This window comes from Pelmatolapia mariae, linkage group LG3_W (assembly GCF_036321145.2).
Source record: "Pelmatolapia mariae isolate MD_Pm_ZW linkage group LG3_W, Pm_UMD_F_2, whole genome shotgun sequence".
In the NCBI taxonomy this organism is placed as follows: Eukaryota; Metazoa; Chordata; class Actinopteri; order Cichliformes; family Cichlidae; genus Pelmatolapia; species Pelmatolapia mariae.
This window is the reverse complement of record NC_086229.1, coordinates 32,362,502-32,375,733: the sequence shown is the minus strand read 5'-3', so window position 1 is coordinate 32,375,733 and position 13,232 is coordinate 32,362,502.

Sequence of the window (13,232 nt, the reverse complement as noted above, 5' to 3'; positions counted from 1 at the left end):
GACATTTCCACGACAAACTTTCCCACAGCCTTGTTCCCTCATCGACCAGCTGCTAACAAACCATTTGTGACTCACAGTTAAACTTTGACAGTCTTTTTACCTGTTTACTAACCAATCAGCTCCCTGCGCATTCAAACTCTGCTGCTGCTGCTGCTGTACGCTTTACGGCACCGTGTCGTTCTGTACCTTTCAAAGTAAAAGCATGAGCTCGGTCTAAGGTGCAGCAGAATAATAACCACTTATGAACCAATTTACCAAAAATTAATGATGTCATTTACAACACTAAGTTTGTACTTGAACAGTGTTTTCAGTGTTTTTGCCTCCAGTTGAAGAGTAACGCTGTCAATGATGGCAGAAAGGCGCGAAAGCAGAGAAGAAACAAACTCATCAGAGACCAGAACAAGGCTCAGGGAGGGGCGGGGCCATCTGCTGTGAGAGAAGAAGACAGGATAAAGACATGCTGTGGAAGAGACACAGAGATTAATAACACGTATGATTCAATGCAGAGAGGTCTATTAACACATACTGAGTGAGAAAGGTGACTGAAAAGGAAAAACTCAATGCATCATGGGAATCACCCAGCAGCCTGCGAAAGGAAGTCCATGAACAGGCAGACCCTCAGCAGCAGGCTGACCTCTGAGACAGAGGGAGGAGTTTGTGTCACCAGGGGGCGCTGCAGCATCGCCTGAGAGCTTTAAGAACAACACTAATAAACAGGAAGTGAAAGTCACACTTCTGTTGGTGTGTGTAGCAGAGCTCCACCCTCTGCAGGAAGCTGAGATAAGAAGCAGCCAATCACAGAGCAGAGAGCATGTGACTTTCTGTTTTTGTCCTGTGACAACAGCTTTCTAAAGCAGAAAGAAAAACTTGGTCCCTCCGTTTAGGAAAGATGCTGTGAATGTCCAGGTGTCATGTGACCCACCTGATCTACTGATTTAAGACTGTAAGAACAATAATAACAACATGTTTAATACAGAGTCAGGTAATATAAATATATAATATATAAATACAGACCTGCCTGCTGTGATAGACCCCCTTGAGCTTTCCCACATTTTGTCACATTACAGCCACAAACATGAATTAGTTTTATTGGAATTTCACGTGAAACATTATTAACACATCTGTAATACAAAGTTTAATACAAAGTGGTGTACACGTGAGAAGTGGAACGAAAATCATACATGATTCCAAACATTTTTTACAAATAAATAACTGCAAAGTGGGGTGTGTGTAATTATTCAGGCCCAGAATGGGAAAGAATTTCCGTCTGTAGATGTGCAAAGCTGGTAGAGACAAACCCTAAAAGACTGGCAGCTGTAACTGCAGCAGAAGGTGGTTCTACAAAGTATTGACTCAGGGGGCTGAATAATTTGCCTCTGATGGAGTTTCCAGTGGTGAACATCTGGAATCCTTGAACTGCTCAGCTCAGCGAGGACACCTCTGGTCTGCTCACTTTATCTCCACCGTCTCCACCCACATCACTGACATTCAGCCCCACCCTGTCTCTATCTGTGACCTTTCACCCACTTTAACTAAGGTGGAGGTTTCATCAGCAGCTTCATGGTAGAATCAAACTGTATTTGTCCGTTTACGCAATAATCCTCTAAATCAACCACACACACACACACACACACACACACACACACACACACACACACACACACACACACACACACACCAGTCCTCCTATAACAAAGTCAAATTGTCAGGAAGCAGATGTGTGAGCTCCACCCATGAGCACGCTCAGAGACCTCAGAGTGTCTCCACCCATGAAGCTGATCTCTGCTCACAAAGCTGATGTTTCACTCTGTGTAACGTCTTTAAAAACTTCCTCTTCCTCAACCCTGCAGTATTTCTATGCATCTGTGCTCATCCTTAGTTTCAGCTCTGACTGTGAGACTCTGAATCATGATTGTTCGGCTTCATTTCTGTACTGAACAGTCATTTTAAGATTAGTTAGTAAATAACAATTAGTTAATGTTGTTCATGAGACTAAAGTCATCTCACTGTGGTAATGTAAATATAATATGGCTAATATTAAAGTTATCATATTAATCATTATTAGTTATTACAGCAGTGAACAGTGAACATAACTCTGTCTGATAGAATGAAGATCAGACTGATATATGAAATATTCCTTTATTGGGTGATAAAATCAGACGATGTCATAACTGCTTTAAATCATACAGAATAGATATCAGAGCCTTAAACAGGCTGACTTCTGCTAAATGGGTCAAACTGGGCAGAAACACAAGAAACACAAGCTGCTGTGTAACCTGTAACAACAAACCCACAACACAAATGTGAAGAACTGTGTGAGAAAATGATTAAATACTGTAAATGTGACAGAGAGACACGAGATGTTAATATGTAAAACCATTTAATGTGGTTCATACAGCACCAACATCAGTGACCTCACGGTGATTATATGGATACATATGATACTGATGGAGGCAGCTGTCAATCAGAGGGACTGACAGGAAGTGTGGGTGTGGCCTCAGGGAGCTCTGAGGTCAGAAGGGGTGTTTCATGATGTTTGGTGCTTCCTGACAGTCAGGAGCTTTGACCTTTGACCCACATGATGCTAACATGTGACACAGAGTCAGGACGCTCCGTGGAGATCCATCAGAGCAGCAGAAACACGTTCATCATCATCATCATTATTATAAACTTATAATGTTAGACAAACAGCTGCAGAACATCTGGCTGAGGTTAGTTAGCTGTTTGCTGCTAGCAGAGGAAGGCCAAAGCAAAGCTGCATCTTCATCTTCCTCAGGGCTGAATACACAACAGATACAGTATATACCACACGCTGCTCTTCATAACCAGCTCCTCCTCCTCAGACTGTTTCTTCAGTAGTCAGACGTTCCTGTTCTTGGCTCCTGTTCCTGAGGACACAGAGGACAGAGCAGCTCATGTGTCCACAGGACGATGTGTCCTATGTAAATGTGTCTGTCTGCAGATGGAGACAGGGAGAGAGGTTGTACTCGGCCCTGAAAATCTTAGAAATATGGTATCTAACCAGATCCTTACCCTGGATGGCATTACCTTGGCCTCCAGTAATGCTGTGAGGAACCTTGGAGTGATTTTTGACCAGGACATGTCCTTCAATGCACATATTAAACAAATATGTAAGACTGCTTTCTTCCATTTGCGCAACATCTCTAAAATTAGAAATATCCTGTCTCAGAGTGACGCTGAAAAACTAGTTCATGCATTTATTACTTCCAGGCTGGACGACTGTAATTATACTATAATATAAAAATGCTTTATCCTTCCTCCTTGTGTAAATTTTTTTTCAATGTCAGTTTTAATTAAAAGTTCACGGTTAAGAAAAAATCCAACACATATGAACAGCAGATAATAAGGAAAAGCGAATGGTTCAGTCTAACATGTGAGACGTTAAACTTCAGTAAAACTATGCAGTTATGAGACGTAACTTCAATCTGAGTCAAACCAATTTGCTGAGTTGTAAATAAAACAGCGACGTAAACATGACCCGACAGACAGAACCTGAATGAATGAAGTCCAGTGTTTAACCACTGAGAGCTGAAACTCAGCAAAGGTTTCAAAGCTGTGATATCAGCCGCTGATAAAGTGCTCTGTAGTTTTCTGTTTCCAGCCGTCATCTGTAACCCAAGTCAGTCACTCTGAGGGAAACACAAGCTCCAGCAGCTCTGAGCTCAGGAAGCTATATTTACTTATCTTGTGCACAATATTGCGCCGACATTGCGTTATATCGAGCTGCAGCTGCCCACGTTAAACTATCACCAGGTAACCTGGGAGTGTTTCCTGAATGAGCAGCATGTATGCAGGTAAACTGAGGGTCTGTCGAGCTGATCGCTGGTGTCGTGAGGAAAATGTCGGCTCATTAGTTATGTTACAGAAACACAAGGACACAAGAGCAGGTGGAACGAGACAACCGTTTGGTGAAAATGAGAATCTGCAGATGCAACATCTGGAACACACAAATCTAACTGGTTCACGTGAAAAACAGTTAAACTGGAACACCGGAGCTGTGAGCTCGGTGCACTCTGATTCTGTGGCAGCTTTATGTGTCAAAGCCAACAAAACACATTTTATTTTGAAAGGTAAAACTGAAGAGTCACTGACCAGCATCACTCAAACACACCATGACTGCATGTTTGGACCATTACAGCCACTGACTGAGGTGACGCAGTAAGTTCATTTACTTAGGCTCAGAAGGTTAGTACAGTAATCAGATTACACCTGCTCATATCAGGTGAGTGAGAGCTACCTTTGAGTTTCCAGCAGAGGAACAAAACCAAACCCAGAACCAGAACCAGAACCAGGAGAAGCCCAGAAACCAGACCTGCTACGACTGGGACCACGAGAGAGGAAGGAGGAGGAGGAGGACAGGTGGATGCTGGGAGAGGAGGAGAGGGAGGACAAGTAAGAGGAGGAGCAAAGTTTGTGGAGGTGCTTGGAGGAGGAGGACAGTGAGGAGGAGGATGGATGATTTTGGGAGGATCTGCAGGAGAAATGGTGAAGATGGTTCAGTCACTATATTATCAGGTCACAATGTTACATCAGCTTTTAAACAGGAAGTGATGTCAGTGTTCTGACCTCTGACCCTCAGAGAGCTCTGAGGAGACTTTCCACTCTCATCAGTAGAACATGAGTAGAGACCTTCATCAGCCTGCGTGATGTTAGTGATGATGTGCTCTGGTTTAGGACCAACAGAACTTCATTTGATGAAGAACTAAGCTGCGACTGTGGCACCATTCCTCTGTCTGCAGCGCAGAATGACATCACTTCCTGTCCTCACAGGAAGTGCAGGGATCTCCAGGATGACACCTTTATCAGACCAGCAGAGACAAACAGAGTTAATGAGAGCAGAGTCACACAGAGACAGAGACACAGCTGGAACATCTCACCTGTAGTGTCTGATTGGACACTGAAGGAGACTCTGTCACTCTGCTGTCCAGAGGAGTCCTCACACCAGAAGGTTTCACTGGGAGCAGAAAGATCCACAACACAGTAGGAACCAAACTTTATCCAGAACCCTGAACCAGCTGCTCCACAGTCCTCAGTGAGTCCTCCTCTGGTCCTCTTCACTGTCCGTCCATCAGCTGTCTGTCCATCATCAACACAACTCAGATCCACTGAAGAAGATCCACTGAAGACCTGCTGAAGGTTTGGACTGACAGACAGAGACACTGGAGGACACACAGAGATGATGAAATCATTACTATATGTTGATTAAAGTCTAATATAAGCACAGTGCTGGTGTGCAGGGCTGTTATATGCTGCTGACATATTATAAACTGTTATGTTTACATCAAGCTTTTAGCCTCATAATAAACAGATATTTGTGTTTGTCATCAACATTCAGGTCTTAGAGATGATTTGATTTGTGGATCAACAGCATCACTAATTGAAGCACTTTAAAGTGGAAAAATCTCCCTTATTTCAGCTGTGATCACACACTTTGGTTTTCAGAGGAACGGCCAACAAAAGGAAAAGCTGAGTGTGTTTTCTTTAAAGCTCAGATGGAACTTGTTGGACTAACATGCAAACTGAGGCTGTATTCAGGACTCTGTCACACTGGTGATGAAGAGTGGGACCAGCAGAGAGTGTGCACACACAATGGTCTGTGCTAATCACAGATTAATTTCAAGAGTTTTAATTTACAAATGTTTGAGGAAATGGTTCATCAGGTCTAATTGTAGAGAAATGTACAGTTAGAATATAAAGAAGCCCCAATTTTTCCAGTTATTCATTGTTATTCAAGTTCAAGTCCAATGAATCACTTGAAATGGAACAAAGGTAAGTGTTGAACTGCCAGAGGTTATAAAAAAGGTAAGATTACCCAAAACTGAAAATGATTATGATAATAATTTCAGACACACACACACACACACACACACACACACACACACACACACACACACACACAGAGTAAATGTGTTTCTGTTCTTGTTGGAGTCTCACTGATTGTTTGCACTTCATCAACTCACCTGCAGAAACAGTCGGTGCAGACAGCAGCAGCACACACACACCTGCAACAGGAGGACAGAGGTCACTAGAGGACAGAGGTCACTAGAGGTCAAAGGTTAGTGGCTCCTCTACCACCTTGTGTCTCTGTGTGAGCAAACAGTCATTTGTGACAGTCTCATTGAGGGAACTGCAGTCATTACAAAACAACATGACAGTTAGAACAGTTAGGAGGGAGCTGAGTGTGAGCAGAGATAAGTGACACAGACAGGAAATGCTGTAGGCGTTGTGAGTCTCAGAGGAAAAACATGAACCGTAGCTCAGAACTAAACAAGTTTTTTAAGCTTAAATTGCACCAAAACAATTAACGAATAACTAACCGCATGTGCTTAATCATCCAACACCTCGGAGGACAGCAGGGAGAATTTGAATACTCTCCAACAACTGCTGCTTCAGAGAGATAGTTATGAAGAAAGCCCCGTCCAAGAACTAGACGCCATCCTCCAAAAGAAATGGCCCAGTAGACTCTCCCAGTACAACATCGTCGGCTTTCAATCACAATCTATAAGCGACTGTCCAGCTTCAGTGTGAGGTTGTGATGGAGATTTTCCACCATGACTGTAAAGCCCTGATGAGAACACCTCACTGAGGGACTTGGTCAGCTCTCTTACTGAGAATGTGACCCAGCTTCATATAGAAAATAAAACAGACTGTCTCTGATCTCCAGGCCAGGGATCACTTTGTGTTTTCTGCTTTGTTACACTTCAGTCTTTGATGACTGTAAACCTCAAAATGCTGCACAGCCCATATTAAAGCCAACACGTCTTCCTTAACCAATGAGCAGTATAAATGATAAGAGTTAACGTCCCAAGGAAACAAAACATCAAAATGATTGAATGAACAGCTCCATCATCACCAGTCTACAAAGAAACAGCCCCAGCATCCACCTACAGCTGGAATGGCTCACCCATATGAGGAGCAGAAGAAGTTGTTTCCTCAGGTTGCCTCGAAGTTAATCTTAGAGCTGAGCAGATCTGTGAGAGGTGCAAAACTGCAGGTAGAAAGCTAGCATGCCCAAGAACTGCATTAGGCCTGTTTTAGAGATGGAGGGGAAATGATCAAGAGCACATTTGGCCCACACAGGGCTGATATTCCCAACCTCACCCTGATAGGTGATCATGGACTGACTGGCATTTCAAGGTTCAAGGTTCAATGTTCTTTATTTGTTACATGCATAGTTATACAAGTATAACACACAGTGAAATGTAGCCTGACACGCTCCTCGACATGTGCAAAAAGGGGGGGGGGGGGGGGGGGGGGTAGAGGAAGAACATTATATATATCTCCAAAAGTTGAATCTGTTCATCTGGACGTAGCGTTTTGTGGGAGAAACGTTTCGTCACTCATCCAAGTGACTTCTTCAGTCTCAGCTGACTGCAGGTTTCCCCAAACCTTATAAACAGTACATTTGCATAATGACTGAAACCAGCCCACTGAAGGAACAATGGGCTGTGAGGTCAGTTCCTTAATCATTATATATATATATATATATAGTATATACATTGGGTGAATGTGCAGTAGTAGCAGCAGGCAGGTGAATTCTGTACATTAATAAGAATAGACATCTGACTATTTTACAGAATAGACAATATAAACATATTTAAAGTTAAAGGAATTTGAAAATTGAAATGTACATTGTGCCTGGTTTAGAGTGTCTGTCTGTCCTGTCTCAGTCACTTATAGATGATGTGAGAGGGCGGGTGTGTGTGTGTGTGTGTGGGGGGGGGGGGGGTGTGTGTGTGTGGGGGGGGGGGGTTTAGGGCCCGGATGGCTTGGGGATAGAAGCTCCTCTTGAGTTGCTCTGTCCTTGCCCAGATTTGCATTTTGTCCACTTCTCACAGTGAAACTTCAGCTCTAATTCACTCTGCATGGTCTTCAAGTGTTGCTGTAAATTACAACATCAAGCTAAGCAGCACAGCCCAGTAGTCCTGCCACTATGTGATTCATTTCTTAGGCCAAAAGGCAAAACCATGTGAGTACAGCAGAGTGTGTGACCAACAGAACAACTTGAGCCCACTTTGTCCACGCAGTCGTCTATATAAGGCCACATGTAGCTCACACACCTCCAGGTTTAAACACAAACATCAATAACACAACAGCAGCAGTGATGGGCAGGAGGAGTCCTTCATCAGAGCAGCTGATCAACAGACTCTGTAGCTGCTGAGTTTGGTTGTAATGAAATGTGCTGCATAAATACACACAAGTATTCAGTCACCATCACTGAGCTCAGCTGCACCATCACCTCCATGCTCACAGGTGTATACAACAGCAGCTGGTCATACACACACGTGTGGAGGAATGACTCTCAGGAGCTCAGTAAACTTCAGCGTGGTGTCATAACATGTGTGTGCGATATGGGTGGAGGTCTCAGCTCCGTCAACCAAGCTGGAGTTGCAGCACTGAGCTCACCGCACCCCTGGCTGTGTGTCAGGACGAGGGCTGGCTATTGTTTCTACTTCCTGTGTGTGTATGAGGCTCCGCCCCCTCCTTTTTTTTGGGATAAATATAAAAAGGCTCAGTGTGAACTTTCTCTAGCTGCAGTGTGAGATTGTTTTTGGGGGTGGGGGGATGTTACATCTATTTTAATAATAAATCTTTTAGAGGAATAAACCTTCCTTGTTTAAACGTGTACCATGGTGTGTTCTCCTTTTGCTGGGGGCTTCTTGATGTTTTTACTAATTTAAAAAAACACACAAGCATACTGCAATAGGTTGGCAGTATGCTTGTGCTGTGAGGTCTAACTCTATGTATACTGTATTTATTATGTACATTTTAGACAGAGTGCCCTTATACACAGTGTACACTGTAACAGTATACACTGAAAGTGCGGGACCCGACCTGCATGGAGGCCTCAGGGACGAGCTTCACATGAACGAGCTCGATGACAGAATAATGAACGTGAGCGGTTTTAACAGCAGAGGACGGTTTGACTCACCCGCTACTTAGTCTGTATGAAGCCACACCCATCTCTGTGTGTGTGTTTGTGTGTGTGTGTTTCTTACCGATTAAGAGGAGCACGATCTTCATCATCCTCTTCATCCTCTGTAGCAGTCCCGTTGATCCTCACTGAGAAATGAAATCACCGACCGCTCTCAGACACAGGTCTGTTACTCTGGGCACAAAAAAAAAAGACTTTCTCCTCCCTGGGTCCTTCACAATAAAAGCTCTTTTGCATGTGGTTTTCAAAGCAGCACACCTGTTCACCATAAACATCAATACACGGATCAAAAACTTTGAAATATGTCTTCCTGTTGGGAGATGTGTAATGTTACTGCGTGCTACTGTTTGCTCAGTTCTAGTTTGATGTCCTCGTCACCCCATCATACTGTTTTTAAAAGTGGGTGGAAGTGGATGCAGAAGCACATGGAGCGTGCTGTAGTTCAATTAATTAGTTTTTTAGGTTTTTATTTCAATGTTCCATAGTTTATTTATATTTCTGGTTTTATTGTGATTTTTATCTGCGATATAAACACATTATTCTTACTTTCTTATGACAAACAGCTAGATGGAGCCACATGGCTGTTGTAACTCGACCAAGCCTTTACAGCAGAGCCCACAGAGCAAACTCACAGTTAAAATAAGGACAGCTGTCCTCACATCAGCAGGAAACCACAGGAAGAAGAAGAAGAAGTGATGCAGAGGCTAAAAATACTGCAGGGCTGATAGAGAGGAAGCTGATGAGGTGTGGTAGCAGATCACTGCTGTCACCAGCATGAATGTTAATGGGCCTCATGTTTATTGCACCTTCACAGTGGACCTGTTGTAGAGTGTGAGATTATTATGCTATCATATGTTATCTTATATCTGTAGTTAAAGTAGTTGAATTAGGATACTGCTGTAGGTCATATAATATCCTTTAGTCTAGATTGTGTGCTGTGTATGTAGTTTAGTTTGCATTATACTTCTGACTTAAAAGAGTGTAAAAATCATTAGATATATTGGATTGACCTGTATTACTCGACACTGTTGAATGTGTTACACTGTTTCTTGACATTTCATACTGCTGAATCATGAAGAGAATGTTTGGTGCAGAGGACCTTGTGCTGATAATAGAAGAAACAGACCACATTCCATACCCCCACCTTTACAGAGGGCAGAAAGACAGGGAGCCGAGGTCATAACTTAGGCGCTGTGAGAGAGAAAGAATGTGAATGTTTAGGCTTTTACGACTAGGTGGGGGCCACTAGAAAGTATAAAAAGCTGAGTAACCCGTCACCATTTTGAGACTTGCTGTGACCCTCTGCAGGCAGGTCTCCCCATCATGATGGTTTTGTGCTCATAAGTGTTGAATTGTATGAAAAAAAAGGATTGTTGATTGAGCATTTATACACCGAGTATTGTCCTTCCTTCAGCCCAAAGATTAAAAGAATTGGGAGATTTTAACAAGAGACGTCCAGCATGAATGTTATCACTAGTGGGCCTCATGTTTATTGCACCTTCACAGTGGACCTGTTGTAGAGACATCCTGTTCAAGGGAGGTGACTGGTGGCTGTAGCTTTCCATAGAGTGGGAGGAGGTCAAGGATGAGCTGGACTGAAGGTGTAGGGATGTATGATGTGCTGTGAAACGTGTTTTGTGTGAGAGTGGGTATCTGTGAGGGCGGCTTCCAGAGATCACCTGGTGTTTGGGGTGTTTCTCTCCACATTGAAGTGTGTTCATTAAACCCACTTCAAATCATGCTCACCGAGGTGTCTGCAGGTTATTTTAAATCTTCCACAACAAGGCTGACAAATGTTCTTAGAGACGTTTTCCACTGCAAACATCAGCTTTGACTCTCAGTGGAAACATGACCGTGTGATCAGTGATCAGGTTCATGGTTGGACTCAGTCTGAGTGTTTAAAGAAGAAACACAAGATAACGAGTAAACATTTATCCCTTACACTTTGTCACCTCTGAGTCAAAGGCAGAGGCTGAAATCTGAATATCAAGCTGTAAATATACCCGCCACACCATCATCACACAGGTGAAGTCATTTATACCCACTGTCAGCATCATACACCATAGAATACAGCACAACCTGTCAGGTTATAAACGTTAAGAGGAGCACTTGAGCTTCAGCACAGATTCAAGGAATATTTATTTATATTTCCTATAATTTCATGTCTATTCCATCTCAAAGACAAGTATCTTAAACACATAACATCCTTATAGAATATGATGTAACACTATAGATCAACTTGCCTCAGAATATATAAAGCATATAAACAGTTACAGCAATATGATGCAACAAACACAGCAGTACTACTAATCCAAAATACTCAAAGCTTCATAGAACTGAAACAAACATTTATTTTTAGCTCCATTCTGCTGCTGATACATACTTTAGGTTTCTGAACATTAAACTTGTTGCTGCCTTTCATTGTGTTCATATTTAAACATTACCTAATAAGACTGATTCAGAGCAGGATTCAAAAGAGGTAACAGAAACATCACAAATCATAACCAATGACCAGAACTTAACTAAGGCGATGAATATGAATGAATAAATAATCCATCCATCCATTCACTTATCCTTTTCAGGGTCGCGGGGGGCGCTGGAGCCTATCCCAGCTGTCATAGGGCGAGAGGCGGGGTACACCTTGGACAGGTCGCCAGTCTGTCTCAGGGCCAACACACAGGGACAGACAACCATTCACGCTCACATTCACACCTAGTGGCAATTTGGATTATCCAATTAACCTATCCCCTCAAACTGCATGTCTTTGGACGGTGGGAGGAAGCCGGAGTACCCGGAGGGAACCCACACAAACACAGGGAGAACATGCAAACTCCACACAGAAAGACCCCGGCCTGATGGTGGAATTGAACTCAGGACCTTCTTGCTGTGCGGCAACAGTGCTAACCACCGTGCCACCGTGCTGCCCAGAATAAATAATCACAAACATAAACACAGAGTCACAAGACTCCGGACCATGATGCCTTTGTGCAATCGCGTTCTTGATTATATAACTTTAGTTACATCTCTCTGCCTTATCTTTCTGCTTTGCTCTCATGTCCTTGTCTAGTCTCATCTACTTTCTCCTTGTACCCTGGAAGAGTCTCACAGTCTGTTCTCTAAATCCAAAAAGAGGAATTATGGATTTGACCAATTAGCCTGTGATACTTCACCAACAGGCAGACACTTCCACAGCTCAATAGTGTTTTTATTTTATTTGCAACTGGGTTCCTGTGGTTTCTGGCACCTGCCCTGGATGCAGGTCCATCACTCCCTACATTGCTGGATTTCAGTTCAAAGACAGTTTAAATGAGGTGACAGCTGCAGGTTATTTTTGGTCCTTTCAGTTTAAGACAGTAAGATGTCTTGTTCCTCTTTTTCTCTGTGGTCACTTCTCAGAGTTGAAGAGATAAAAATGTGCAAACAATGAATTTATTGACACTAAAGATAAGAAAAATGTTGTGAAGGACAGTTTGACACCTCAGCTGTGAGTGAACTGTTTCCATATTATAAACAGAAGTCAAGATAAAATCAGCTCAGTGTTTGTGAAGACTCGTCTTGGAGGTGTGATGTTTGTCTTTGTTCTGTTTGTTCCTGTTTCCATCACAGCTTATTGATGCTTACACTCTGAGGCTGTGGCTGAGCTCAGACTGCTGTTAGCCCTCTCAGGCTAACCTCACCAGCACAGAATAAACCATAATAAATAAATCATTCTCTCAGCAGCCATAGTTCACACTCCTGGATCGTTTCACTGTTTTATTAAAGCATCACTGAATCAGAGGAGTCAGTTCTTACTCAGAGACTGTTTTTTGATCCAATCACTGATCAGTTCAGCTTTTCATTCCCACTCTCACAAAGTGACTGGTCACACTGGGTTCTGCTGATGCTGATAGACTTCAGTTCAGGATTCAACACAGTCGCTCCTGCAGGGCCTGAACACCTCCACACTGATCCTGGACTTTCTGATGGAGACACCTCAGACAGTCCAGACACAGCAGGTGGTGAGAACAGCTGAGGAGATCATTGGAGCCTCTGATCCACAGAGAGTGATGAATCCACAGACTCACTGCTTTAAAATGAACATTAGAATATTGATTTTTCTATCTTGGCTGGAGGAAGCTGGTTTCTGCACCATCCAATCAGAAACCAGCATCCACCCTGAGACCCAGGTCTGTGACAGGAAGTCCATAAACAGGCACCCTCAGCAGCAGGCTGACCTCTGACCTCTGAGACAGAGGGAGGAGTTTGTGTCACCAGGGGGCGCTGCAGCATCGCCTGA